The following is a 27629-nucleotide window of genomic DNA, read 5'->3' as shown; positions in this document are numbered from 1 at the left end:
CGGCCCTGCCAACGTGGCTCCCCCAAGGGTGACAGTGGTGATATGCAAGATGACTCATGCCTGCATTGGGCTCTTTCTGAGTCACTGCAGAGCCTGGTGGTGACTGGAAGAAAACACCCCTGATCAATACCACATTTCCAGTTTTCATTAGAGTTTTTAATAGCTCGATGCTCTTTTGGAAGGCAGAATCAGGCATGTGTAACCTTTTTGGAGACAGAAATGTTTCAAGGCCACCCTTTGAGCTTGGATTTGAGGACACCCTGGGTCCTCTGGGAGGTTTCTCTCCTTCCAGAAGCTGCATGCAGTTGGCTCAACATGGGACAGACCCTCCCGTCCTGCCTCGAGGTTGGTCTCCCTGTTCGTCTATGCAGCCAGGCTTTCCCTGGGACATCGTGAGCTTGGCTTCTGTGTCATTCCCCAACTTCTGCTCTTCTCCCCCTCATCCCCACTGAGTTCCAACAACAGTGCCACTCAAATATTGACTTTTTATTTACCGATACGTCTACAGCCCAAGCCAACTCCTTGGAGAGACCAACTGCAGTGATCGCCAGACCTCTGGGCACCCAGAGGGAGCTGTTCAAGGTGTTAGTTGCTCAGCCGTGTCTGACTCTCTGCAACCGCATGCACTGTAACCTGCCAGGCTCTTCTGTCCACAGAATTCTCCGGGCAAGCATCTTGGCTTCTGGGTCTCCCCCACCACACCCGGGGCCTCCCTGACAGGCTCATCTAAGGCACTGCTGTTCCAATTGCCATCATGTGCTAGTTATTTCCCCTTATTTTTCCCCATAAGTTGAGATGATGAATGGCTTATCCATGTGCTTCAGTATCTCTTCCATGGGACTGAAAGCTCCCTGGGCACCTGGGGACTTGGTCAGTGCTCACCCCCCACACTGTGCCTGGCATCCGGCCGGCCCAGGGTAAATGAGTGTTGAGGGAATGAATGAGTGTTGGGCGACACACGGCGGGTCACTAGGGAGGCTGGGAGGTCTCTGCTGTGTTCCTGTGGGGGTTAGGCTAGGTGTGTGCACCCACGTTTGCGTGGGCATGTAAATGGAGGAAGAACCTTCTGTGGCTTGGACTGCTCCCTGCTAGAACCTTTCGGCGGCTCCCACTGGCCCTGGATGGAGCCCTGACCTGGCTGAGCTTGCGAGGCTCGCCGTGGACTGCCTGCCCCTCCCCCTGAAACCTCCTTCCCACACCGCCTCCCGCTCTCCGCTCTGCAGACCGCTGGGGGCTCCAGGCACACCCACTGGCTCGGCCCTTTCTGCTCTGAGTTCCATTTCTCACCTAGGCCCCTGCCATCCATCTCCAGGGGGCCTTTTCGGAACCTGAGTTCCATCTCTGTGTCTGTGATATGCTTCTTGCACTGTCGCCTAGCACCGGAGCCTCCAAAGCTGGGAAATGCAGAGCCTTCTTTTGGGCAACTATGCAGTGGATTAGCACATTAATCTTTTAATTCCAACCTTCGTATGCCTGACGACGTGTATAAAATATTAGCATCTCGGTGCCCACCAGTTAATGTTAAAGGATGAAATATAAATGTGTATAGGAAGTATGATCAAGAAATTTATAATAAGCGTGCATAGTCAAAAAAGGTCAGAGACCATGATAACATAACATACACACATCCCTGTATTTGCTGCTTTTCAAATTATTCATTCATTCATCTGGCTGCGCTGGGTCATGGTCGCGGCAGATGGGATCTTCTCTGAGGCAGGTGAACTTTTATTTGTAGTATGTGGGGTCTAGTTCCCCGGTCAGGGATCAAACCTGGGTCCCCTGCCCTGGGAGTGCAGAGTCTTAGCCACTGGACCACCAGGGAAGTCCCTGTATTTGATGCTTCTTGTCTGTTTCTTCCAAGACCACTTTTAAAGGGACTCATGAGGGAAGGAATACCACACAGAGTAGTGCTACCCAAAGGTGGTACAGGAGCTGGTTTTACATAGTACGTCAGAGAAAGGCGCTGAAAAACACTGACCCCTCTTGAGTGCTCATTGCCCTTTTCAACCCTCTTCCATTCTTTCTCATTCACGTAGGAGAAAGTCTCAGCCAGGCGGTCAGGATGTTTCTAACACTTTTGGGTTAACACTTGCTAGCTGCCCTTTTCAGAGAAGGCGATGGCACCCCACTCTAATACTCTTGCCTGGAAAATCCCATGGACAGGGGAGCCTGGTAGGCTGCAGTCCATGGGGTTATGAAGAGTTGGGCACGACTGAGCGACCTCACTTTCACTTTTCACTTTCAGGCACTGGAGGAGGAAATGGCAACCCGCTCCAGTATTCTTGCCTGGAGAGTCCCAGGGACTGGGGGGCCTGGTGAGCTGCCGTCTATGGGGTCACACAGAGTCGGACACGACTGAAGTGACTTAGCAGCAGCAGCAGCAGCTGCCCTTTTAACAGAGTGATCACGCTGCAGGTTCAAGACCTTGGAGAGGGCCTCTTATCCAGCCAGACACCAACAGTGGGGCTTTATTTTCATTTCTCCTTTCTATTTGGGACAAGCCATGTTGGTTCTTCTCTGCTAAGCTTGCAAAATTTATTAAAACAGATTTATCTAAAGAGTGAATAAATTTTTAAAATACTGAGTAAGTTATAATATATGTATAATTGAATATGGCAACTCATTTACATTTGGGAAACACTAGGGTAGGATAATGAATGTCATCTTTGAAATGTGAAGGCGCTGTTAAGATTTCTAGCTCCGGCAACGGCTGAACATGTGGTCACTGTCGAGTTATTGTCTGAAGCTGACTGTAAAATGAGGGCCAAAATATTTAGCTCTCAGCGGTTTTTTGAAGTGTACTTAAAGACATTCCCCAATGCATACAACCGATTGGTTTGTGCAATGAATGGAAGGAGAGAAAGAAGGAAATAAATTTGAATCAATGAAGCCTTGAATCTGGCTCCTCCATGAAAGCCCCGCCCCTCTTCTCTGGGTCAGGCTCTGCAGGGTTCCCTTCTCTCTCTCACAGGGGTCGGATTCAAGACCCAGCTGACATTTACCCAGGAGACTTGGATGAACTCAAGAACCCTCCCGGTCCCTTAGCTTTCTCCTTTGAGGTGCTGACTGTGAGAGGAGCACGGAACATGAGTGAGACCTGGACTTATTTGTGGCTGCGCTGGAATCCTGTTAGGACTTTGGAGAACATAGGACTCTCTAAATATAACTCCTGCCTGGGCAGTGGGTGAGCTCCCCATGCAAAGACGTGCCTGAGACCAAAGCAGGTGACCACCATCCAACGCAGGTCCTGTCGTATCTTCTGTCTAAGAAACACCATGTTCACCATCCTGAAAACAAAGAGACACTTTGAAGGCATCACAAACCAGGCCTAGACTGAGCATTTCTGGAATCCACAGGTATTCTCTGTGGATCTGACATTAAAGGTCAACATTCAACCATCCCCTCATGCAACACTCACAAACACAGCTGCTCCACTTACATTGCAAAACGAGAGCTATGTTTTTTAAGAAGTCAAATCACCTACATTTTCTTTTTAGACAACAAACAAATGAACCTCCCCTCTCCACGTCTTCTCCCATTTTTCAGTGGTTTGGCCCAATCTTCTTTACATGACATTTGGGTCAGGAAACGGTAGATGTGGAAGCTCCTAGACTTCTTAAGGTGCAGTCTCACTCCATCAACACAGGCAGGAGGACAGCTGTATTCAAGGGAAGAGGCCTCCTCCTCTTGGCAGAAGCAGTGGCACGTGCGCACAGGGCGGGGAGGAACTGCTGGGTCCATGTCTATGTCTCACGCAAGCATGCACACGTGCACACACTCCCGGTCATGAGTTGCAGCACTCACTTCTGCTAACACAAGGCTCGAGATGGGCATCAGCTTCTGCTGCGGGACCTCCCCGTGGAATCTCCACTGGGTCCACAAGGAGGATGCCTTCAGGTCCCTCCGCTGTGCTTTCAGCTTCTTTTCCACCAGAGGGAAATGTGAGAGAAAAGAGCAAGGGGTCAAACAGACAAACAAGCTTCTGTCCATGGGACCACTCTGGCAGGGAGCTGAAAGGTGTTCCAGACGCTGTGCTGTCCTGTGATGACCCGCACTCTGTCCACCTTTTCCTGCCACTCACTTTTTGCCCAGACCACCCCCCATGCAAGCCTGTCCTGCCTCGGGCACAATACCATGCCTTTTCTCTCCTCTAATTAGCGGATCAAGGTCCACCCACTCGATGGCCCTCGACATGATTCTCCTGATGAGAACAAGTCAAAGGGTTTTCTTTGAGAGATGCTAGAGCATGGACTGGAATTGCCTAGATGGGAGGGCAGACCGCGAAGGCAGAGGAGACAGATCACGCGAAGTCAGATGTAGAAAAGAGACTGGCTTCATGGCTATCTGGCAGGATTTGTTTTCTAGCTTCACCTCTGAGTGAGACTTCTGTGGGCCTATGGGGTGAGAGGAGACGAGGAGCCTTATAAAGAAAAAGGATGTGAACACACGTCCTCTGTCTGTGAAGGAGAGATGGTGAGAAGGCATTTGAGAATCAGGTGACAGATAAAGGAAATGTTTACAGTCGGAGATTTGTGTTTGGTTGAAGTTGCTTTTGGCAAAGAGGGTAAGGCCTGCAGTGACTGTAACAGATTTCAGTGTCCTCAGGGATGATTTTCCCTTATTACCATCCCAAGCCTGCTGCATCTGTCGGAATGTAGCCAACCCTCTTTCACTAAAGAGAGAGGATTTTCTGTTTAAGTCAATACCTATGTAACTTCATTCATCAAATGAAAACAGCCATCATTTTAAAAACACTACGCCCTGAAGAGAATAGTACCTCTATGCTTGCAGAAACCAGTATGAACTCCCCCAAACCAGAAGCAGTTATCACGAAGTGAAAAACTTCTCTTCAAAAACAAACTCTGAGCAATGAAACCAAAAGTTGTTTCTTTGAAAAGATCAACAAAATTTACATACCTTTAGCTAGATTAATCAAGAAAGAGAGAAGTCTCAAATTACTCAAAATCAGAAACAAAAGCACTACCAACTTTACAGAAATAAAAGGGCTTGTAAGAGAATACTATGAACAGTCATATGCCAATAAATTAGATAACCTAGATGAAATGAATAAATTCCTGGAAACGCACAAACTACCAAGACTCAAGCAGAAAAAGAAAGACACAGAGTCAGTAATTAAACAAAATAAACTTCCAACAAAGAAAACCCAGGACCACATGGTTTTATTAGTGAAGTCTTCCAAATATTTAAAGAATCAACACCAATCTTTCTCAAACGTTTTCAAAAAGAAAAACAGGGAACACTTTCTAATGCCAAATAAAATCACAAGAAAAAAAACAAACTATAGTATCTCTTAACAAATATAGAGACAAAAATTCTCAACAAAATACTAGTAAACTGAACCTAGCAATATAATTAAAGGATTATACATTGATACCAAGTGGTAGTCATCCAAGGAAGGCAAGGTTGGTCAAAATAAATCAAGGTAATATACCATATTAATAGAATAAAGGGGAGAAAGCCACATGATCATATTAATAAATGCAGAAAGAGAATCTGAGAAGTGCTGACAAGACCCATCATCTTCCATGATAAAAACACACAACAAGCTAGGAACAGAAATTAACTTCCTCAACCTGATAAGGAGAATATATGAAAAACTTACAGCTAACAAACTCCCTCAGTGGTGAAAGAGTGGACACTTTCTTTCTAAGATTAGGAACAAGACAGAAATTTCTATTCTCACCACTTCTATCCAACAATGTACTGGATTTAGCCAAGAAAGTGTAAGATGTGCACCCTGAAAACTCTGAAACTTTGCTGAGAGAAATCAAGGAAAACCTAAGTAAATGAAAAATGATATCTATGGTTATCCATGACCATAGATAAAAAGTCTTAATGTTGTTAAAATGGTAATAGCTCCCCAATGAATCAATACAAGTCTATCAAAATTATAACCGTCTTTTTTTATTTTTGATAGAAATGGACAAGCTGATGCCAAAGTTCATAAGGAAATGCAAAGTACATGAATAGTCAAATCCATGAAAAACAAAGTTAGAAGACATACTCCTGATATCAAAACTTATGGAAAAACAATAAAAACCAAACTGTGTGATACTGGCATCAAGACAGACATATAGATCGATGGAACAGAACTGAGAGTACAAAAATAAACCTATACATCTATGGTCAATTGATTTTCAACAAGGTTACCAAGACCATTCGATGTGAAAGAACAGTCTTCTCCACTAACAGTGCTGTGGCAAGTGGATATCCAAGGGCAGAAGAATTAAGTCAGGTCCCCTACCTTATACCATATGTGTATGTTCAGTCACTCAGTTGTGTCCAACTCTGAGGCCCCATAGACTGCAGCTCACCAGGATCCTCTGTCCATGGGATTTGCCAGGCAAGAATACTAGACTGGGTAGCCATTTCCTCCTCCAGGGGATCCTCCCGAGCCAGGAATCGAATCCTCGTCACCTGCATTGACAGATGGATTCTTTACCACTGAGCCACCTGGGAAGCCCTCACTTTATACCATATTCAGCAAATTAACTCAAAGTGGATCAAAACCTAAATGTAAGAGCTAAAACTATAAGAGGAAAAAAAAGGAATAAATCCCTATGACTTGGATTAGGCTGTGGTTTCTTAAATGTGACAGTAAGAGCACAAGCAACAAAAGAAAAGAAAAAAGACTAGATAACACCCTGTATTTCAACAAAATTTAAAAATCTGTGCTTCAAACGATGCACCTTTGAAGCACCATCAAGAAAATGAAAAATGTAAATGTTATGTACTGAAGTTGTGTGTCCTTAAATTCATATGTTGAAACTCTACCCACTAAATACTGAGGCGCTTGGAGGTGGGGCCTTTGAGAAGTAATCAGGGTTAGATGCAGCCACTAGGGTGGAGCCCTCACAAATGGGATTTGTGCCCTCTGCGGGTCTGAGAGGGCATGGAGGATGCAATGAGAAGGTGGCAGTCTGTGATCTTGGAGCCTGTTCTCACCAGAACCTAATCTCACAGGCCAGAACCCTGATCTCACAGCTTCCAGCCAGAGCTACACGATACAAATCTCTGTTGTTTGTAAACCACCCAGTTAGCAGTGCTTTATTACAGCAGCCTGCAGCAACTAAGACAACATCCCAGAGAATCACAGTAAGTGTTTGAAAATCACACATCTGACAAAAGTCTAGAATTCAGAATCTATGAAGAAATCTCACAAAGCAATAAAATGACAAATCACCCAATTAGAATATATGCAAAAAGCCTGAGCAGACGTTTATCTAAGGAAAATAAACCAACGGCTGACAAACACATGAGAAGATGTTCATCATCGCTATTCATTAGGAATATGTAAATCAAAATCATAATCTGATGATATCACTTCACACCTACCAGGATGGCCATAATTTAAAAATGAGAAATACAAGTGTTGGTGTAGGTATGGAGACACTGGAAGCCTCATTCATCGCTGATGGGAATATAACACGGTGTAAACACTGCGAAAAACATTTTGGCAGTTCCTTAAAAGCTGAAACACAGAATTACCATATGACTCAGACTTTCACTCCTAGGTATATACTGAAAACAGACAGAAGCATATGTCCACAGAAAAGCTTGCAGAAAAATGTCCAGAGCAGCATGACTCACACCACCCAACAGGTAGAAACAATCCAAATGTCCATCAAATAAAGAACTGCCAGAATAAACATGGTATATACAAACGCTGGAGCATCATTCAGTCATATAAGGGATAGAACACACGTGCTCCAACACAGACAAATCCTGAAAGCGTAATGCTAAGTGAACGAAGTCAAATGCAATTGGCCATATAGTGTATGAGTCTATTTATAGCAGTAGATGCACAGAATGGGCAAATCCATGGAGACATGAGGCAGTGCAGTGGTTGCCAGTGGATGGAGAGGTGGGGAAAATTGGGAGGGAAGTGATTTCTTTTGGGGGTGATGGAAATATTTTAGAATGACTGCACAACACCGTAAACATACCATAAACCACTGGATCGTATATTTTAAAAGGGCTAAAATGTTTTCTCCTATAAAGTTATTTCGAAAACAACAGCAAACTTTGATTTGGGAGGATGAACTGTCAACACAACCCCTTTGCCATCTGGTTCTGGGTTATTCCTTTTCCTTGTGCCAGCTGCTCCCCATGCCACTTCCCATCACCTGTGTCCCACCAGACTCTGTCGCTCCCACACTGACCTCTCCTTTTCCCAGCTCGCCAGGTGAATCCCCCCCGCAGGACCTGCACTGGCGACTGGGGGCTCCTGCCGAGAACCTCCTGCTCCTGGTCTGGGCATCAGTGGTTTCTTTTCCTTTTGTGGTCACAGTTCAAATGTCCCCCTTAAGAGAGATCTTCCTTGAAAACTAAAATCGATCCTATTGCACCAGGAGGTGCTGGAAAGTTTGAGTTTGCCCCTCTGGGTCCCATCTACCCCTCCCCTTCTTCTGTGCTAAAGAAGGCTGATCTTTACGGGCAACAGTGGGCTCCAGGGACCTCAGGCTACAGGCTGGATCTGGCCATTGGACGTGCTCACAAGCAGTCGTGGGCAGGAGGGGTGTGGGTCAGAGTATTGATGGCCCATGCCGTCCCTGCTGGGGGTCTCCGGTTCACCCTGAACCTGCCCACACCTACATAAAACAGTCCTCTACAGAATTCTCCTTAATTATTCAATTTGTGCTGTCTGTCTTCTGATATATGTGTGTTGATGTGTGTGTGTGTGTCCTGTTATATATTCTCGACAATAACTTTAAATATCTACATTTTTATCAAGCTCTCCCTCTAGAAGAGTAAACCTCACGAGGGGAGACAGCCTGCCTGCCTTTTTCACAACCATAGGCTGGGTGCCTGAAACTGCGCTCAGCAGAAAATACGTGCCTATGAATATATTTGAATACTTAATATATTGTTGTTGTTACTGTCGCTCAGACACTCAGTCATGTCCGACTCTTTGTGACCCCATCGACTGCAGCACGCCAGGCTTCCCTGTCCTTCCCTATCTCCTGAACTTTGCTCAGACTCATGTCAATGATGCCATCCAACCATCTCATTCTCTGCCAGCCCTTTCTCATTATTTGCAATTATTTTATCAAGGGAAACCTACATATTGCTAATGGATCAAGTCCCCTACATTTCTTCAACTGACTTAAGCTCCCAGGCAACAAGGTTTCTGAGTTCATGCTCATTTTCCTTAACCCCTTTGGCTCTAGAGAGCTGCAACACAGGGTTACAAACGAGTTACTCTCTGGAATGGATTTAGCTGTAAAACCCTTCTGTTACAGGTTAATAAAATCTAGGAAATTACCTCTGAACAGCCAGAAATACATTGTGGGCAAATGAGGAGACAGCTGAGAAATAAGGATTTGAGTTTTCAACGCTTATGTTTGCTTTCACTCCTAATAAATATTTAAGTTAAATTGAATTTAACTTAACTTGATGACTATTTAAGTTTAATAGTCATCTGTTTATAGCAGTACTTTCTGCAAATTTTTAGTTAAGAATCTTTGGCTCTTAACCAAATGCATTAAAAAAAAAAAAACACCTTTCTCCTTCTACTATAAATTTGTAATTCCACATTCACTTATGTAATTGTTGTATGAAATCAATTTCAGTTGTATTTCTTTTGCAGAAGCACAGATGGGAAAGGACTCATTTGCATTGGAATTTACTTGGTACAGTTGACAGCCAAAATGAGAAATTGTGATAGTCAGAATAATGACCCCCCCTTCCCCCCAACAAAAACACGGTCCAGTCCTAATGCCGAGAGTATGTGTCTCTATTACTTGGCATGGGAAACAGGAATGATGGTTGCAGACGGAATTAAGGTTGCTGATCAGCCGACCCTAAATAGGTGATCTCGGATGACCCGGATGGGCTCGGTGTAAACACAAAGGTCCTTCAAGGTGGAAGAGGGAGGCGGAATCAGGGGGTTGTGATGTGAGGAGGACTCCGCCCACTGTTGCTGGCTCTGAAGATGGAGGAAGGGCCACAAGCCAAAGGGCGCACTGACCTCTAGAAGCTAGAAAAGGCAAGGAAATTAGTTTTCTAATTCTCTCCTAGAGCTGCCAAAGGAACACAACTATGCTGATTTTAGCCTAGGGAGACCCATGTCAAACTTCTGAAGTCCAGAAGAGTAAGATAACTAATTCCTGTTGTTTCAAGCCAAACTGGTGACAGTGTGTTACTGCAAGAAGAGGAAGTCAGTGTAGACATACCTGCATTCTCCATTTTAGAGGGGCAGCCTGTGCCCCTTCTCTAAACTAGGTGTTATTATTTTTTGTGGGACATTTTGATCGTGCAAACATGAGTACAGAGTCATTTAGGTAGACTTTTGGCTTTTTTTTTTTTTTACGAGTCTATAATACATTCCAAATATTCCCATCAAAATGGGAGGTGCCCCTAAGTTAAGTTGGGTTAATCTTCCAATTCCCAGCTCTTTTGCAAGAAGCAAAAGAGAAAACAAAAATCTCCAAGCACCCCAAAGTGTAGAGCAACAATGCAGATTGTGTGGCCTTTGCTCTTCCTGCCCAGCACGGTGGTGAGCTGCAAGAAAAGGGGTTAATATGCACGAGGAAGGTAAGACCTGAGTTGCGAGGGAAGAGCAGCTCCCTAGAGGAGCGCGTTATTTGCAAAGTACATTTTCCTGCTTCCACGGTGTGCAGGGAACCTGGGCTTCCTGACATGTTGCAGCTAGCTCAGACGCTCCGACAGAGCCAAATGACTCAGCCCCTGGACCACTACCAATGTTTTCGGGATTGAATCCTGCACTTATTTTCTGAGGAACAATGTTGAACTGGTCTCTGTGGCATTGTGTCAACTGACATCACCCTTTAATTGCAGATATGTCACGGCAGACTACCACCAACACCGAGTGAAGGATACCAGGATGAGTTAAACGGTACAGTGGAAGCTGCGGTGCGTTTCCCATATTCCTGGCCCGGCAGAAGGTCCAGGCCATGAAGATGTGTGCGTTCAAGCCTGCTCGCTCTGACCTCGAAAATGCTCAAACAGGTTGAATCACATTTATCTACCAAGTACAAAGCAAGCCGGTGTGACAGTCTCTCTGAAGGGCACCTTACTCTGCTCTCATCTATTTTAAGTAACTCCCACGAATCAGATAGTGCTTGAAACACACACAAGCTAGGTTCACACCAAAAGCATTTTTATGTCCCCCTGTGGATGACTAATGTATATGCCATGAATTACGGGATGCAGAATAAGCTACTGCTTAGGGATTGTGAAAGTGAGTATCTGCATGGAGGATGAAATCTTGAGCCCAGTGGCCTTTGAATTAGTAATATCCTGTGAAGGAGACCATGCCCATACTTGTTTTCAATACCAGAGGATCAGGAGTGGATACAAAGAGAATTGACCTTTGTATGAGTCCTTTATACAACTGTCCATCCAGATGTGACCTCACACATAGTCATCAGCTGGCTTTTAATAAGACACTTGACATAAAGAACAAGAGCTGCCTTTATGAACTTGGAAAGGTAAAAGTCAGTGATCTCTTTCATACCTGTGAGAACTGAGGTTGAGGACTCCCTGGATGAATGGCCCTCGTGAAGCTCTTACGAGGCTCTTTAGTTTCTGGGGAACGAAGCTGATGGACCTGCAGCAGCCTTGATGAAGGTCTGGAGAAGAAAGCAAATGGAAAAACTCACAATGCTATGTGGGTCTTTGCATTTTCCTGGAGAGAGAATATAGTCCTCTGGTGATGGCCACAGGCTCCCCTTTTTATGGGTGCATGTGTAGAAGAATATGGGGCAGTGTGCATGCATGCTAACTTGCTGCAGTCATATCCTACTCTGTTACCCTCTGGGCTGTAGCCCGCCAGGCTCTTCCAGCCATGGAATTCTCCAGGCAAGAATACTGGAGTCAGTAGCCATGCCCTACTCCAGGGTATCTTTCTGACCCAGGGATCAAACCCAGGTCTCCTGAGTCTCCTGCAATGGCAGGTGGGTTCTTTACCACTAGTGCCAACCTGAAGTGGGTACTCTCCTCAGAGGTGAGACACTGATTAAGTACCAAGGATGTCACATGCCAGGGAGCTCGCCATTCTATGTCCTCAACAAATAAATCACAGTCCCCTTTCATTATCACAACACTCTGTTCGAAGCAACGTACTAGACACTTTCCATGTACTATTTCATGACCACTTCTCTGCCATGTTCTTTTTCTAAAGTGTCCCCCCAAAGCCCCAGGAATTTGGCCAACATTCCGTTGGATGGCCTGATAGTGCCTATGTCTGCAAAGCTACTATATTAAGGCTAATGTGTATATTGTTTAAGTTAAGGTCGGGTTTGAAAAAGAACCTGGATAATCTAATGCTTGTGTTCGATACTCTGCCACTTGAGATGACTTCAGATTCTCAGGCTAAAATAAAATATCAAGGCTGGCAGAATGATTTCTGCACAGTTCAAATAAATTGATGAAAAGAAAAATAAACATAATCCTTCCCAGTTCTGCTGTGTTTAGGTTATAAAATCTTACTATCTGCCTTAAGCTTAGGCATTTCCTAGAAGCGTTTTCAAAGTGTGGTCCTTGTGGAACTTACCAGGTCAAGGTCTTTGGCGGGGTGGTGAAGCTTCACAAGTCTCAACTGCTGACAACCCCCCGGGGAACACCCATTCACAGGACAGCTTTAAAACCAGTGTTCAGGCGGGAGGCTACAGTCAGCCTCAAGCTCTGATATCTAGGGTCCCTTCCTTTCCCCCTTCTGCCCTTCTTTCCCCTTTGTTTCTCCTTCTCTCTCTCCGTCCTATGATTTTTCAATTCTTTAATGCTTTAGTCTCTTCTTTTCTCCCATATTTTTTGTCGAAGTTTACTTTTGTCTGTGTGCCAGTGAGAATTGAGAGAAGGACAAGTAAATCAAATGTAGGTAGGTGGGCAGGTAGGTTTAATTACATGAAGAATACAACGTTTTTCCATGAAGAGCAAGCTATTTCTTTAGCAAACTTCCTTAGCAAGCTGGAGGGAGAGAAGCCAAGGCCCTGGCGGGCCTCAATTTGAATAGCAAGGCTCTGCAGGGGGCAGAGAGAGGAATGTGTTTATTGCTCCTGAGCAGAGGAGAGGAGATAAGGGAGGATGAGGGGCAGGAGAAAGAGGGCCGGTAAGACTGGGGGCAGGGTGGGGGGCGGTACTCACAAACCACAGTATGTCCACTCCCAGCACTTGCACCAAATGTAAGTAAAATATACCCAAATGCGCGCAGAATTCATGTTGGTGGAGTCTGAGTCAACAGTGGTGCTGAATCAACAATGAAGGCCGAATTCTACATTTCGGTGGATGCCTGAGAGAACCAATCTAGGGAGCCACAGAGAAACATGAGACATTGCAGCCCAGATACTCAGACACTTCTGTGAATCTAAGGGAGGGCCTGAGATTGGCAGGCACAAGTCACGACCTGAGGGTCTGAACCAAGTTTAAAGATCTCTTAGGAGGAGAGTTAACTAGGAGTTCTCAGAAGATGGGGATACTTCTGAGAGTTAGAGGGAGCATCTGAAAGATGCAAGGACAGGAGGCATATCCCGGGAAACAACCAGAGAGGCCTCGGGTATCTTGAGTTCACAGGAAAGCGAATAAACACCATGGAGCTGGCTCAGAAGGTCCCCCTAAACTACGCTCAGGCAGCTGGGGGACAGAGGAGAAGGGGAAAGAGACGCGACTGCATCTGGAAGAGAAGCTCCAGAAACGCGAGCCTTCACGTCTTCGAGAAGATCAATACTGGCAGCCTTAGGTAACAGATAGGTTACAGTTTTATAGTTCAGTTCAGTTCAGTTCATTCAGTCGTGTCCGACTCTTTGCGACCCCATGGATCGCAGCACGCCAGGCCTCCCTGTCCATCGCCAATTCCCCGAGTTCACTCAAACTCATGTCCATCGAATCGGTGTTGCCATCCAGCCATCTCATCCTCTGTCATCCCCTTCTCCTCCTGCCCCCAATCCCTCCCAGCATCAGAGTCTTTTCCAATGAGTCAACTCTTCGCATGAGGTGGCCAAAGTACTGGAGTTTCAGCTTTAGCATCAGTCCTTCCAAAGAACACCCAGGGCTGATCTCCTTTAGGATGGACTGGCTGGATCTCCTTGCAGTCCAAGGGACTCTCAAGAGTCTTCTCCAACACTACAGGTCCAAAGCATCAATTCTTCAGCGCTCAGCCTTCTTCACAGTCCAACTCTCGCATCACCATACATGACCACTGGAAAAACCATAGCCTTGACTAGATGGACCTTAGTCAGCAAAGTATAATGTCTCTGCTTTTGAATATGCTATCTAGGTTGGTCATAACTTTTCTTCCAAGGAGTAAGCGTCTTTTAATTTCATGGCTGCAATCACCATCTGCAGTGATTTTGGAGCCCCAAAAAATAAAGTCTGATACTGTTTCCACTGTTTCCCCATCTATTTGCCATGAAGTGATGGGACCAGATGCCATGATCTTCGTTTTTTGAATGTTGAGCTTTAAGCCAACTTTTTCACTCTCCACTTTCACTTTCCTCAAGAGGCTTTTTAGTTCCTCTTCCCTTTCTGCCATAAGGGTGGTGTCATCTGCATATCTGAGGTTATTGATATTTCTCCCGGCAATCTTGATTCCAGCCCAGCATTTCTCATGATGTACTCTGCATAGAAGTTAACTAAGCAAGGCAGATAAATAACCAACACTAGGTTCAAAGGAATTTTTAAAAAAGGAATAAAGGAAAGAAGGCAGGAAAAAGAATGGAAGGAAGGGAGGCAGGGTGGGAGGAAGCAAAGGAGGAAAGAAGGAAGGAGAGGGGCAGGAGCGGGGAAGAGGAGCTGCGGGAGGGGGAGTTGGTCTGGAGCCACCTGTCTCTGCTGCCTTCCTCAGTGACCGAGGGTAGGATTCAAAACGCTGGGACTGAGCCATGTGTGAGGTCCCCTAGAGGGAGGAAGTCCCCTCCCTGCAGACAGAGGTTGAGGACAGGCAAGGCCACGCTGTTCTTTGCAGCCCTGGGCCTTTGGCCATAAGTAGGGTCATGCAGTTACAACTGATCTTGTTTCATTTTTTTTCATAGCAAAAACCAGAGTCAAAACTTCCACAGAACAAAGCGAAAGCGAGCAACAGCCACAATGGTAACAACGTGCTCCCATTGTGGAGAGGAGACTCTGAATGGAGGTGGGGGACAGCACCGTGAATTTGACCCCACAGGCCAGCCTTGTGTGTCGCTACACCATCTGCCTGAGGAGAGTGAGCTCAGGTCTGGAGAAGCATAAGGGAAAGGAGGCTGAAGCCAAGGCAGACGCTGCAGGCTTGGGTACCACCCGCTGCTGACACACTGAAGAAGAGAGAGGTCGGGCACACCCACTCATGTCCCCCCAGCTTGGCGATCTCCTCCAGATTTCTGTTAGTGAAGCTAAGGCAACAGACAACCTCACAATGATGATGATACTATCCAACAACGCTGCCATAGCAGTGACTGCCTTCTTTAAAAGCCCCAAAAGACAAGTTGGTCTTCATATCTTGAACGATTGCAAAATGCCTGTCCCCCTCCCCTCTGTCATCTTTCTGAGATGACTGTTCCCTCTGAATGAGTCATTCCAATAGGAATGTTAATGCATTTGACATGTGTCAACATCACCCTGAAGAAAAGCTGTTGGATGGTTTTACCGACACACGCAGCGCGGGGCACCGATGACGCGCGTTTGCCTCAGCCTGACACTCACATGGCATGTTCAAAGCCGGTCGCTTGTGGGATCCTGACACTGCTTCAGTGAAGGGAGTCCTGCTCGCCATGCTCGCCAGCTACGTTCCTGCCACCCTTCCTTTTAGCGAAAGGAGGGCCTTTCCTTTCTTGAATCAGAAATTTGTATGGAGACTGTCCTCCTCGCAGATACTGGGGGTATGAAAATAAAGCATTGGGAATAATATGCAAAACTGGGAGTACAGGGCTGAGACACAATACTGGACTTGAAGATGCAGGTGTTTGCACTCAGATAATCGTGGCTTTCTGATTTTTCAGTTTGCTCTTATGTAACGAGTGCAAAAATGACAAGAGAGTGGCCTCAGTCAATGTGGGCACTGCTTGCTATGAGGCCCACTCCCTAGGGACATTGTCCCCTGGGAATTGGCTTCTGGTTGCCCCAGTTGTGGGAGACACTGGCTGGAGTCTGGCGGCTGGGAGGTGAAGACCTGCCAGAGGGATTCTTGCCCGCTCTGTGCTGTGCTCGACATCTCAAGCAAGGCTTGTCCCTCCTTCACTGTCACTGCCCCACCCAGGGAGCCTCCACCACCCAGTTTGCCATCGTGCAGACTGGCTTTTGAGTCCGGATGAGACCTCATCCTGCCTTTGTCCCTGCAGCCCCAGGGGTGGCAGGAGACCCCAGCTGTCACCCATCCCTGCTTGCCTTACGCTGACACCTTCAGACCCTGTAATACGACGACCCATAGTGAATTTTTGCTATTGGGCCCCTGGCTCTGACTCCTCTTTCTGATAGGCTGGAGTGTGACTGGTCCAGAACATTCCACAGGGCCGCGTGAATGCAGGGTTGGAATGTCAGCATGCTGTTATCTGACTTGTGTCTTTTCAGTTCGTTTCCTGTCAGCCCGAAGAACTTTCTCAAAATTACATGGACTCTCAGCTGGTGTTCCATTCAAACTTTCAGGGCATGCAGTTTTTAATACCATTGTTGGCATATGATTCTCCCTAGGAATGAAAAAACGCCCAAGACCCTGAGGGATTTACAGTCTGGGATGGGGGGAGTAGCTGAGGAGACGTTTTCAGACGATTCTGAACTCAGGTGGGGAGACACTTCTCCAAACCAGAAAGGGCAGCACGTCTTGGTAGAGTAACCACTCCTCTCTCGGGTGGCCTCGGGCGCTCCGTCTGATCTGGGGTACTGTGTGTCTTTCACAAGACGGGCTCTGCTTCACTCCCAGTTGACACGGGAGTTTGGCAGGATGCTCGAATTAGGTGTTCCCTTGTTCCTGAGACTCGTTACATTTGAGAGAGAATTCGGTCCCAGCCTGGAGGACTTTGCTCCGGGGAAGGTGAGGCCCAGCTTTTCTGGAACTACGAGACAAGCTGTACCGAGGGAGAAACAGCTCCCAGGTCTCTGTGATTGTGCTGTGAGCTCTGACACGTACCCGTGGACGGCAGCTTTTGGAGGTGTGGTGAGGTCAAAGCATACCAAGCTCCACGGTGGACACCTGGGTCTCCCGGGTGCCAACAGAAGCATATCCACAACAAGGCTGCCTAAAACCTTGGCCAAGAAAATGAGTGATGGGCGCATCTCATAAAACATTTAAGTTTGGGCTCATTTCAGTTAAGCCTCTCAGAGCCTCAGGTGCCTGTCCAAAGCTTACCTGAGCCTGAACTCTTGGAACCAAGCAAGTTTGCCGAGACCTGCACGAACATGCTTTCCCATGAGAAGTCTGGCAGGAAGAACCCCCTCATCTCCACCCCAGCCTGAAAAGATCCCAGCTGAGAATTACAAAAAGTACCTCCCAAACATTTCTAAACTCTGAAAAGTCTGGATTTCAGTTTAACCAGCAATGCCCGATATCTGCTCTTATTGACGGGTGGGGTGGGGTGGGGAGGGTGAGAGCTCAAAAAGTATCTTTCTGTCCCAGATGAACATGTCATATAACATGGAGGCAGAATGTCTCCATGAGGCAGATAACCAGTGAAGGGCATGGCGCAAAATGTGATTCTTTCTTTCCTATTCTGGGTTGAAAACTGTGGGTTGCATTGAATTAGATTGGGGGTGAGTTCAGGCCAGAGTGGGTTGGCGCTCTCTTACATCCTACCGTCATTAAAAGCCTTTATCCAATATATTTAATGACAATGATAGTAACAGTATAATAACTGACATTAATGGAGCTCAGATCAACCCTGTGCTGAGCACTTTATAAGTGATTATCTTATTTTATCCTCATAGCTACTCTGTAACAGATGAGAGAAATACGCCATGCGAGGCTACATTACTTGTCTAAATTCACCACTGTTAAGAGGCAGGAACTGAATTTGGGTCTCTCCAGTTATAGAGCCCGAGCTCCTAAACATTTTGCTGGATGGCTCTCCCCTGAGATGCTTTATCGTAACCAAGAACAAAGCTATCATCTGAATAAATGAAGCTGGTTCCACTCATAAGAAAATGGGCATGAAAAAGCTTTGAGAGTGGCAAAGCCTCACAGAAAGGTTAAGAATTAATTACTACAGAGAAAGAAATTCTACGGTGTGGGAGGAATGGCAGAAAAGGGAGAGTGGGGAAGATATTGATCATGAAATGAAAAGAACTGTATCTTGGAAACATATCAATGTAACGATTATGAATATGGAAAACTTAAGCTTTCAAGGACTGGAAGGGAGAAATAAGGAGAAGTGAGGGGGGTATTAATTTGTGGGGAGGTGTGAAAACGGGCACAGATCTTTTCTGTCTCTGATTCAGATTTCCATTAGGTCATCTGTGTAAATTAAAAAAGACCCTAGGAATCCTCATCAAGAACCGGGCATTCAGGACTGTTGTGTGGTTAACCACAGCCCTGCAGACACAGGCTTGGCATGTCAGGGCTATGTCACTGAACAGCACTTGGAGGGAGTGTATATTCTACATGGCAAATGTCTGTATTCTTTCACCGAGCCATGCTCTGAGATGTCGCCCTTATGACAAGGAAAACCCTGGACGAGGAGAAAGAACACCAACTTCGGGCCTTGACTTTGAAAAGGCTACAGGCTCTTCTGCGTGTTCTTAGAAACACGGTTGCACAGGGTCTCACATTGGAAAGCGCGTGAGAATCACCTGGCGATCCTTTAAGACCGGAGACTCAAAGATTCATACCTAGACGTTTGTGACACAGAAGTCCAATGGGGACGGGGAATCCGTATTGTTAACCCCTGCGCTAGGTTATCAAACCCTTCAGGAGAGCCGGGTTGTCGACCCCTGGGTCAGGAAGATCCTCTGGAAATGGAAATGACAACCCCACTTCACTATTCTTGCCTAGGAAATTCCATGGACAGGGGAGCCTGGAGGGCTACAGTCTAAGGGTCGCAAAGAATCAGACATGACTGAGCACGCACTCACACTCACACAGGTGGTTGGGATGTCAGTGGCCTGCAGACCATGATGGGAGAGAGGAATTCACAGCTCAAGTGAGAGGGCACTAGGCCCTAATTTTCATGAGTGTGGAAACTGATATTTGTTGTATGTCGTTATAACTGAGCTCATCCTTAGAAAACCAGATTTTTTGCATTGGTGGATGGTGTGACTTTGGGGGAAGCCACATATGCTTAGCACTATGTGATCTCAAATCATATACACGGAATAACTTTGTAGAGTAGGATTATTTTGCAGGTAAGAGAACTACAGATTAGGAAGGTTTAAGTATTTTGAGAGAGGTCATAACAAGTGTGGGGTCAGGATTCTAAACCAATATGTACACTCAGACCTTTCCAGTATGCCATGCGCCTTCTAAACCTCTGTGTTCAGGTGAAATGCACAATGCATCCACAACTGAAATAAAAGTTATCTGGGAGAAAAAGTGGACACTGTACACAGAATGATCACATTCACAGAGCCTGTGCACACTGGCCTTCTCGGGGAATGTCAGTCCTGAGGGCTGAGTCCCATGGTTCAAACCATCTACTCCAGGTCCCTGCAGCCATCTTCCTACTGGTGCATGTCTCTTCTCTTCCCCATCTGGGACTCAACCAGTGGCTACTACTGACCAACCACCACAACAGAGCAGGATACATCCTGTACCCTGGTTTGATTTTATCACAGTCATGAAAATGGGGGCAGGGGGGAGCATACCCTCTGCAATGAAAACTTTCCTTCTGTATATTTTAATAACATTTCATTTTTTATGATTATCAAAAGAGCATATCAATTTTTTCAGCGGATATTTATAGAATTCTAAGGCTGTGTGCCAGGGAGGGAAGGGGGTTTAGATTTCTGAACAAGGCAAAGCTCTGCCCTTGGGAAGCTTATATTCAAGAAGATGGAGCACCCACTGACATGTCGGAGAGAAACAACTGAGTGCATAAGATGTTGGCAAACGTCAGCGTGGAGAAGAATAAAGCAGAGTAAGAAAGATAAGGAAGGGAGAGCGGTCAGCATGTTAGTTACACGTATTCATACATATTAATGTGTAGATGAGGAGGGCATGGTAACCCACTCCAGTATCCTTGCCTGGAAAATCCCATGGATAGAGGAGCATGGCAGGCAATGGTTCATAGGGTCGCAAAGAGCTGGACACGACTGAGTGACGTAGCACACACAATGTGTAGATACTTTTGAAAACTTTGAACACTACGAAGGGAATATAAAACGTCACCCAGAATCCTACTACACAGAGATAACCACTGCTGACAGTTTGGCCTGTTTTCCTTCAGACCTTTTTTCTCTACTGAATTGTGATCACATTCTGCCTGCTTTCTTAATGTAACCTGCACTTTTTTAACCTAACAGGCCACAGTCATTCCCCCATGTCATTAACATGACTTCATAGCTAAAGGTTTGCTAAGTGCCATTGGAGGAAGACACTATAATTGATTGAGCTATTTCCTCTGTTGTTGGTCATTTAGATGATTTCGTATTCTTCCCAGTACAAATAACATGCTGACGCCCTTTCTTACCTCTAAGCTGTAGTGTGGATATCTGAGTGTTTTTCCAGAATAAATTTGTGTATTTTTGAGTCTGTTTTCTGAGGTTCTTGATGGATGTTGCCAAACTGGCCCCCCAGAAACAGGGTGTAGCAAAGCCTTTGCTAAACTCTCTCAAGAGTTCTGTTTCGGGCATGTACTTAATTTGCCACCCACCCCGCCTTGAGGGTCCAGGCCTTCCAGGTCTCAGGAGACGATATGCACGAGCCACTCCCTGGTGTGGCCCCTGAAAGGACCCTTGCCATCTGCGAGGTGGAGGAGAACGCCTCTGACCACATGGGCCAGGACCTGAAGAGGTGACTTTCCTCCCTTCCCCCAACCTTTGCTTGAGTGAGTCTTAATCTATTCTGGGCCTCTTGGGGCCGCCCTCCAGGAGGCTGTAATCACAGCACTAACCTGTGTTCACATTTCCCATTATCGAGCAGAAATCCCCCTGTGTGTCAACATAGCCTGGCTGCTTCCTAATGGCCCTAGCTCCCAACTTCTAATGGCCCCATCCTCATTTCTCCCAAGAGCCAGCTCTTTTTGTTAGTGTTTTAAGATTCCTGGTCCAGACGAAATTTCCCCCATGATGTCCATCTGACCAAATTGAAGGTGATGCCAGCAGTGAGACAGAGAGACGGGTGTGTCTGCGTCAATAGGACAGAGGAACATCCAGGGCTATCCATCTTCCGTCTCCTCCGGTGATGCCCCACCGCCCCCGTCTTGTCTGAGACATGGGGCTGAGCGACGATGTCCCTAATTACCAGTACCATGCTGCAGAGAAGGGGCGGACGCTGGGACTCAGCTCAGCCTCCCCTCCAGCCCTGACAGCACAAGAAGACGCTGCTTTTCTGTTTGTGGGTCAAACCCCTCCACAGTGCGGGTCTTCCCCTTCACAATTTACTTGCAGTCTTCAGAGGAGATGTTACCAAGGGCAACAGGGACTCTCTGGACGTTGGTCCATGCTGGGGGTCTGAGCTAGCTGGGCCTCAACAAGGAGGCCCTTACCCACTCTTGACCTCAACTGCTTCCTCAAAATGGATAGAATGCCGTGCTGATGTAGAGAATCATGCTCAGAAGTGATTACCAAGCATGCTGCTAGCACAAACATAATGATTATTTTAAAAATGGAAAATATTATAAGTACTGGACCCTGCCAGCATCTCCATTTTTTTTTTTTTTTTTCCGTTCCTATGAAGCCACCTGGGGATCAAGTTTTCCATTTCCCCCTCCTTGATCAGGGTGAGAGATTATTCCCATGTGCTTTCCACGGCCAACTACTAAGTATATGGGTTTCAGGCTAGGCACCCACTTCCAGGAAGACAGAGACGGGGGAGTAAAGGAAAAATAAAAGTTCTTGCGCTGCAAATTCAAGAACTTATCTCTGAACTTGGATTTAACCATTAAAAGTGTTAGTCGCTCAGTCGTGTCTGACTCATGGACTGTGGACCACCAGGCTCCTCTGTCCATGGGATTTCCCAGACAAGAATACTGGAGTCGGTAGCCATTCCCTTCTCCAGGGGATCTTTCCGACCAGGGGATTGAACCCTGATCTCCCACACAGCAGGCAGATTCTTTGCCGTCTGAGCCACCAGGGCAATCCGTGTTAACTGTTAACCAGTAATTAAATAATGCAAACAAAGAAGAGTCTTCTTTCCAAATCCTTAAAGGATTCCTGGGAACAGACTGGAGCCTCTTTGAGTGACAAAGAGCCATGGAGCCCCCACTCACCCTCTCTCTCTCTGCTCTAGCATCCTGCCTCACTCAGGTTTCAGGCAAAAGTCACTCACTGGCTCAACAACTAGGATGGGGCGTCTCTTGGTTCCAGGGATTCTATTGGTGCCAGAGGCTCAGCAGCGAGCAGAGAAAGCTCCCTGCTTCATGGAGCTTCTGCTCTAGAGGACTGAAGGCAGGTCAGCCACCAGGAAAGAGCGAAACAAGAGAGGAGCTTCAGGGCAGCGCGCTGCTTGCAGGAAATTCACAAAGAAGGCGAATGAGTGCCAGTGGAGGTAGCAGCTGACGGGCAGCCACGCCTCTCCTCCGTCCCCTGTTCCATTCGCAGGAGCCAGAGGGAATTTCCTGAAGGGAAATCGGATCTTGCGTAACAGCCCCGGGAATCTGCATTTCACTCCCAGTCCTTTACACAGTGTCTTCCTCTGTCTACTAGAGGGTAAACGTCCTGAAAGCAGCATAGGACTGCGCTGTTAACGTCCTCCTCGCGGTGCAGCCCACAGTAGGGGCTCAGCAAATGTTTGCTGAACAGATGGAAAGATGGATGGATGAACTAAGAAAGGCTCTATTTGAGGAGGCCACTGTCAAAGACGCTTAGGAGAGGCTCCAGTTACTTCATATTCATCAGGGAAGCACCCAACTGGAGAGGTAACAAACAAGAAGCCAAGCCCATGGACTTGGGAAGCTGGCTCCAGGTGTCTGAAAATGGAAGCTCCATGACCTTGCACCACCAACCCAGGCACAGAGCCTGGAAAGGTGACCCCAGAGCCTCGCTTTCGTGGTATTAGGTCTAGAAGGGTTTCCACGGGGAGATCACCGAGAAGTATGATTGACTCAATTATTTAACATCATAATTCCAATTCCTAGAAGGTAAGAGAGGTCTTACAGGATGATGGGAATGTAGCCCCTCCAAGGCTCTTAGACACTTAGATTAGGATCTCTATGAAAGTACTCTGGGTTCTGCCTTTGTCATCTCCAAGTGAGGCGCTCGCTGGTAGTACACCTGATTCTTTCTACTCACCAACTGGGTTCAAACCTTCACTGAGGATCTTTGCTAGGAAGGTCAGGCTTTCTGCTTGGCCAATCAGAGGTCTTGAGGCAGAGGCATTTGTTGAATCAAAGTTAACCTGGCTTTATCCAAAAGGCCATGAATCCCTTATTAGAGGAGAGACTGAGGTCCAGGCTGGACACATCAGTGGTATTACACAGGTTTCCCCCAGAAAGTAGAGCATACCTCCGAAAACATTTTTAAGTAGAAGCACTGTAGATTGAAGAAGCAATTACCTGTCCTCCTAAGAGCAAAAGTCCTCTCAGATCTCTTCCAGTTAGTGAAAACAGGTATCAGCGCAGGTCATCTTAAAGTGAACTTGCAAAATGCATAGGAGTATCTTATCTGAAGATCAAACACTGGATAAGAATTGAAAAGAAAGAAAGAAAGAAAGCTGCTCTCAAATGCTGTCCACATCTGACCTTTTGTAAGCCTACAACATAAAACCCTCACTCTCTGAGTTCTCAAAGGGGACTTTCTCCTCCTCTGCATCCATGTCACACAATGGGAGTCAGGACCCAAGGGTTTTCTAGGCCTTTTTAAACTCATCTGCAAAGAGAGGTTGAACAGTTCTATCTCCTAGTGTGGTTGTAAGGGTCCCCAGGGGGTCACACTTAGGAAACACCAGGCTCCCACTCAGCATTTCATAAATCGTGGAGGCATCTGAAGGTGATGCCTTCAGTTCCGGGGCACTGAAAGCTTAGTATTTCTTAATAATACTAACTACACAGGGCCAAGGCAGAGACCGGTAGGACTCCAGTGCTCCTCCTGGTCCCTAGTTAGGGAAATGTGTTGATTTTATCCCTTTGGTGACCTGTACACCCACCTAGCAAGACCAGGCCTCAATGTGTAGTCTCAATTTCTTGATTTAGGAGAAAGACCCATATTCCAAGAGAAGCTTATTTTTACCAGTCTCATAAAAAAGTAATTTCCCACCCATGGAGAGTGGACTGGACTGTAAGAGGCCCTGCTAAATGATATAGGGATATCAGACACCACAGAGGACATGTGTCTGTGCTGGCTCTTCTTCCTACCCACCCTCACCCTAGCCCCCACACTATGTCCATCCATGAAACCTCAGCTCAAACATCACCTCCTCTGTGAAGGCTGCCTTGATTGCTCTAAATGACTAAGTTCTTTTAAACTCTGTGGTGATGTCCTGTATGTGTGGCTCCCTTGTAACATGATAACAGTGTAACTTCGGGTTTGTGATGGGGTTTGGGTAACACTGTTTTTCTCACTTGACTGCAAACGTGGGGCTAGGAGTCCCCAGTGCCCACCACAGGGGCAGAGCACCCTCCAAGGAAATGCTGGTGGAAGGAGAAAAAACATCCGCGTGGCTCTTGGCTACAAAGAGCACTGAAAGCAGGCAAGACATAGCACCATGTGGGTAGGTGTCTCACTGCCCTGAGAGGCTGGGAGGAGGCAGAGGGGTTCAGGTTAGCATTCAGGAAGGAAGCAAGCCGCTCCGCAAACATTCTCTCAAATCCTGGGCTGCGGAAAGAGTTACAGTGGGCCACCAGGGCCGTATCAGCCTCTACAAACACAACAATCTGCTCAGCCCCAACCCTGATTTTTATTTTTCCGTAGGTTTTACAGAAAAGTTTTCGAAGATAAACTTTACGGCGAAAGATTATGAGCAGGGTTTTGGCGAGGCTTCTTAAGCCAGGGGTATTTAAGGAAGGAGACAGTCCTATCTTTCTGGGACCCAGGGAGTCTCTGGGGCTGGGTGGTGCTGAACCAGCTCTCGGGGGCTGGGTAACACTGGGTAAAGTTCAAACACACCTCCTTTAAGCCACCAGACGAGAAACACCCCTTGTTGGCTTCTGCTGTGTTAGGGGTAGAGGGGGGCATGGCTGGCGAAGGGAAGAGGGAAGGCTAGTTGGGGCCTTTCTGCTCAGCCTCTTAGGCAACAGCAGACTGCGTACAGACACGCTTCCCCGAGGTGCCAGGCTCAGAACAAGGGCTAGGGTGGTAGGCAGTCTTCTGCCAGGTAGAAATCAGCCTTGCCAGCAGACGCTCCTTCACAGTCAATCCCGCTCCCGGCTGAGGGCCCACTTTCCAGGCAGTTTGCACACACACACAAATATAGGACTGAGTTCATTTCTCACCAGCGTTTTTTCTCCTGCATTCTCAATCCTTAAGTTCTGCTGTTGTTTTAAATTCCTAATTCATACGCCTAATTCATGGTGCCCTTGTCCAGTAGAGAACCTCCTAGCGAGGGGGCCAGGAGAGGAGGGGAAGTCTCCCCGCCAGCCTGGGGTCTGCCAAGGTGTTACTGTGTGACCTTGGCCGGGCACACAGCCTCTCTGCATTCTGTCCTCACCTTTAGTCGGGTTAATTTTGCTTGCCGTGTTGACCACACCAGTGGTGAAGCCGTAAGAAGGAGAACTGGAAGGAAGCCCCTTGAAAACAAAGAGAAAGGAAACTTGGTAAGACAAACACATTTTGTTACCTATGCTGAACTGGAAGGTTCTTCCTAACCCTGGGAACTAGTGACTCCCAGCATGCAGGTGGGTCGATGCAAGCACAGTCACGTGTCAGAGCAATGCCTTCGCAGACTTGCTCTACCTGGCAGGGGTGGGGCATGCCTAGACCTGGGACCCAGGATCCCCCATACATCAGGGGCTGGCTTAGGGCTGTGCAACAACTGGAGCCAAGCACATTCTCGGCTTCAAGTCCTGCTTCTGTCTGGCCACTGGGAACTAAGGGCTCCGCTGCTAAGTGCCGCAGTTTACCCATCTACACCAAGTTTTAAATCATGGCAACTGCTTAGCAGCAAAAGCACAGCGTCTGATAGTGTCTAAGTATGGCAAATGACAGCTATTATTATTTTACTACTGATGTTATTATTAACCAGTATCCAAAGGACCCAGTGCTGTCTACACCTCAATTCTCTTTCCCTATTATCCAGGCAATTTCCCTCCTGAAAAATTTCTAAACCGAGGACCTGCTTTGTGGCAAGGAAACTGCGTTCAGCAATGCCAAAGTGCTTTTGAACCAGTGTTTGTATGGGTTGCGGGTTGGGGTGGGGAGGACCTTCGGGGTGGGATGGGGTGGGGTGGGGGGCATTTACCTTTTGGAAGGGACCCAGAGGCCAGTTAGAGATTGGTGGGGGCGGGGGGAGGGGAGGAGGAGGGAGGGCGAGAGAAGCTGCCCGTGCCCTCGCGCAAGTTCGCCGAGTTGATAAAGTTATTCAAACATAAAACACGCACTGGCTCAGGGCGGGAAGTGGGGGGGATAAATAAATAAATAAATGCAATAAAACAGCCCGCGCACCCCGCGCCGTTGCCCCGGGCGGTGCAAAAGCAGGAGGGCGAGGGAGCTCGGAGAAGAGGAACGAGTCGGACAGGTGAACCAACCTCCCGGGGCGCGGTGCAAAGAGGCGGCAGCCCCGCCCGTGCTCGCCCCCAACTCAGCGCCGGGCCCTCCTCTAGGGGAAAATAAAAAAAGGCCGGAGAGGGAAAAGTCGGGGGAGGGCGGAGCCAGCACGGGCCTCGTGCGCCATTGGTCCACCCGCGTAGCAACAGCCGCGTGCCGACCAATGGGAGCTGCAGGCCGCTCTCCAGGAACCTGGTGGGCAGACAGATCACCGTCCCAGGCAGGAAAACAAACGCAGGCGCTCCTCAGACTTCAGCGCGAACTTTTCCTTCTTTCTCTCCCTCCCCTCCCCCTTTCCCCTTGCAACTCGTCTTCACCTTTAGTCGACGCTTGCCTGAGTCCCCCCACCTCGACGCCTTTTCGAAGGTCATCCCTTCCCACTCCCAAGGGAGAAAACCTCATTCGTGGTAAAAAGCGAAGGACCTTGGAAACGGTTGGTCGGGCTTTCAAATCCCACTGGGTCCCCATCACCAGCGGCCCTTGGCAAACTTGAGTTGCAATAGCTTCGCTTTTAATAGTGTGGCTGTTGTTTGAACAGATCTGCAAGGTCTGCGCCCAAAGGAAGGGCCCTTTGAACATCTATTGTGTGCCCGGCTTTGTCCTCGCGGTTTTATATGTCTTGCTGCTTTTAATGCTCCTTGTAACTCTGGGAAATGAATCGCCCTGTCTCCATGTGAGAGGTGGGAAGTAGAAGTTCAAAATGAGCAACGGAAGTTTCCAAGCAGGCACCCTTGGTATGTGGTCTAGCAGGACTCAAAACCAGGCAAAGATCACTCCGGTTCCTTGACGTCACACACCTCCAGGAGCATGCATCCCTGTAAGATACCCTAAAGAAAAACGCTACAGGGTGTGAGGAGCTGACCTCGGAGTCCCGGTCTGCTACCAAACCA

The 27629-nt window shown here is 47.3% G+C and overlaps 1 long non-coding RNA gene across 3 annotated transcripts; it reads right to left on the bottom strand.

Annotated features, from left to right (window-relative positions):
- Positions 1-134: 134 nt before the first annotated feature.
- Positions 135-26793, bottom strand: LOC120872823. 3 transcript variants are annotated; one of them, XR_005723347.1, is made up of 6 exons: positions 26721-26793; positions 25685-25763; positions 23595-23717; positions 11501-11615; positions 4193-4394; positions 135-3921 (listed from the first exon to the last, which is right to left on the bottom strand). It is a non-coding gene; the product is annotated as an uncharacterized LOC120872823 (long non-coding RNA). The 3 variants fall into 3 exon arrangements; XR_005723346.1 differs by having other exon boundaries at positions 135-4394; XR_005723348.1 differs by lacking the exon at positions 4193-4394.
- Positions 26794-27629: the final 836 nt, after the last annotated feature.

Source organism: Oryx dammah, unplaced genomic scaffold, assembly GCF_014754425.2.
Source record: "Oryx dammah isolate SB20612 unplaced genomic scaffold, SCBI_Odam_1.1 HiC_scaffold_13, whole genome shotgun sequence".
Taxonomy (NCBI): Eukaryota; Metazoa; Chordata; class Mammalia; order Artiodactyla; family Bovidae; genus Oryx; species Oryx dammah.
The sequence above is the reverse complement of the archived record's forward strand: the minus strand, read 5'-3'. Positions and strand labels throughout refer to the sequence as shown.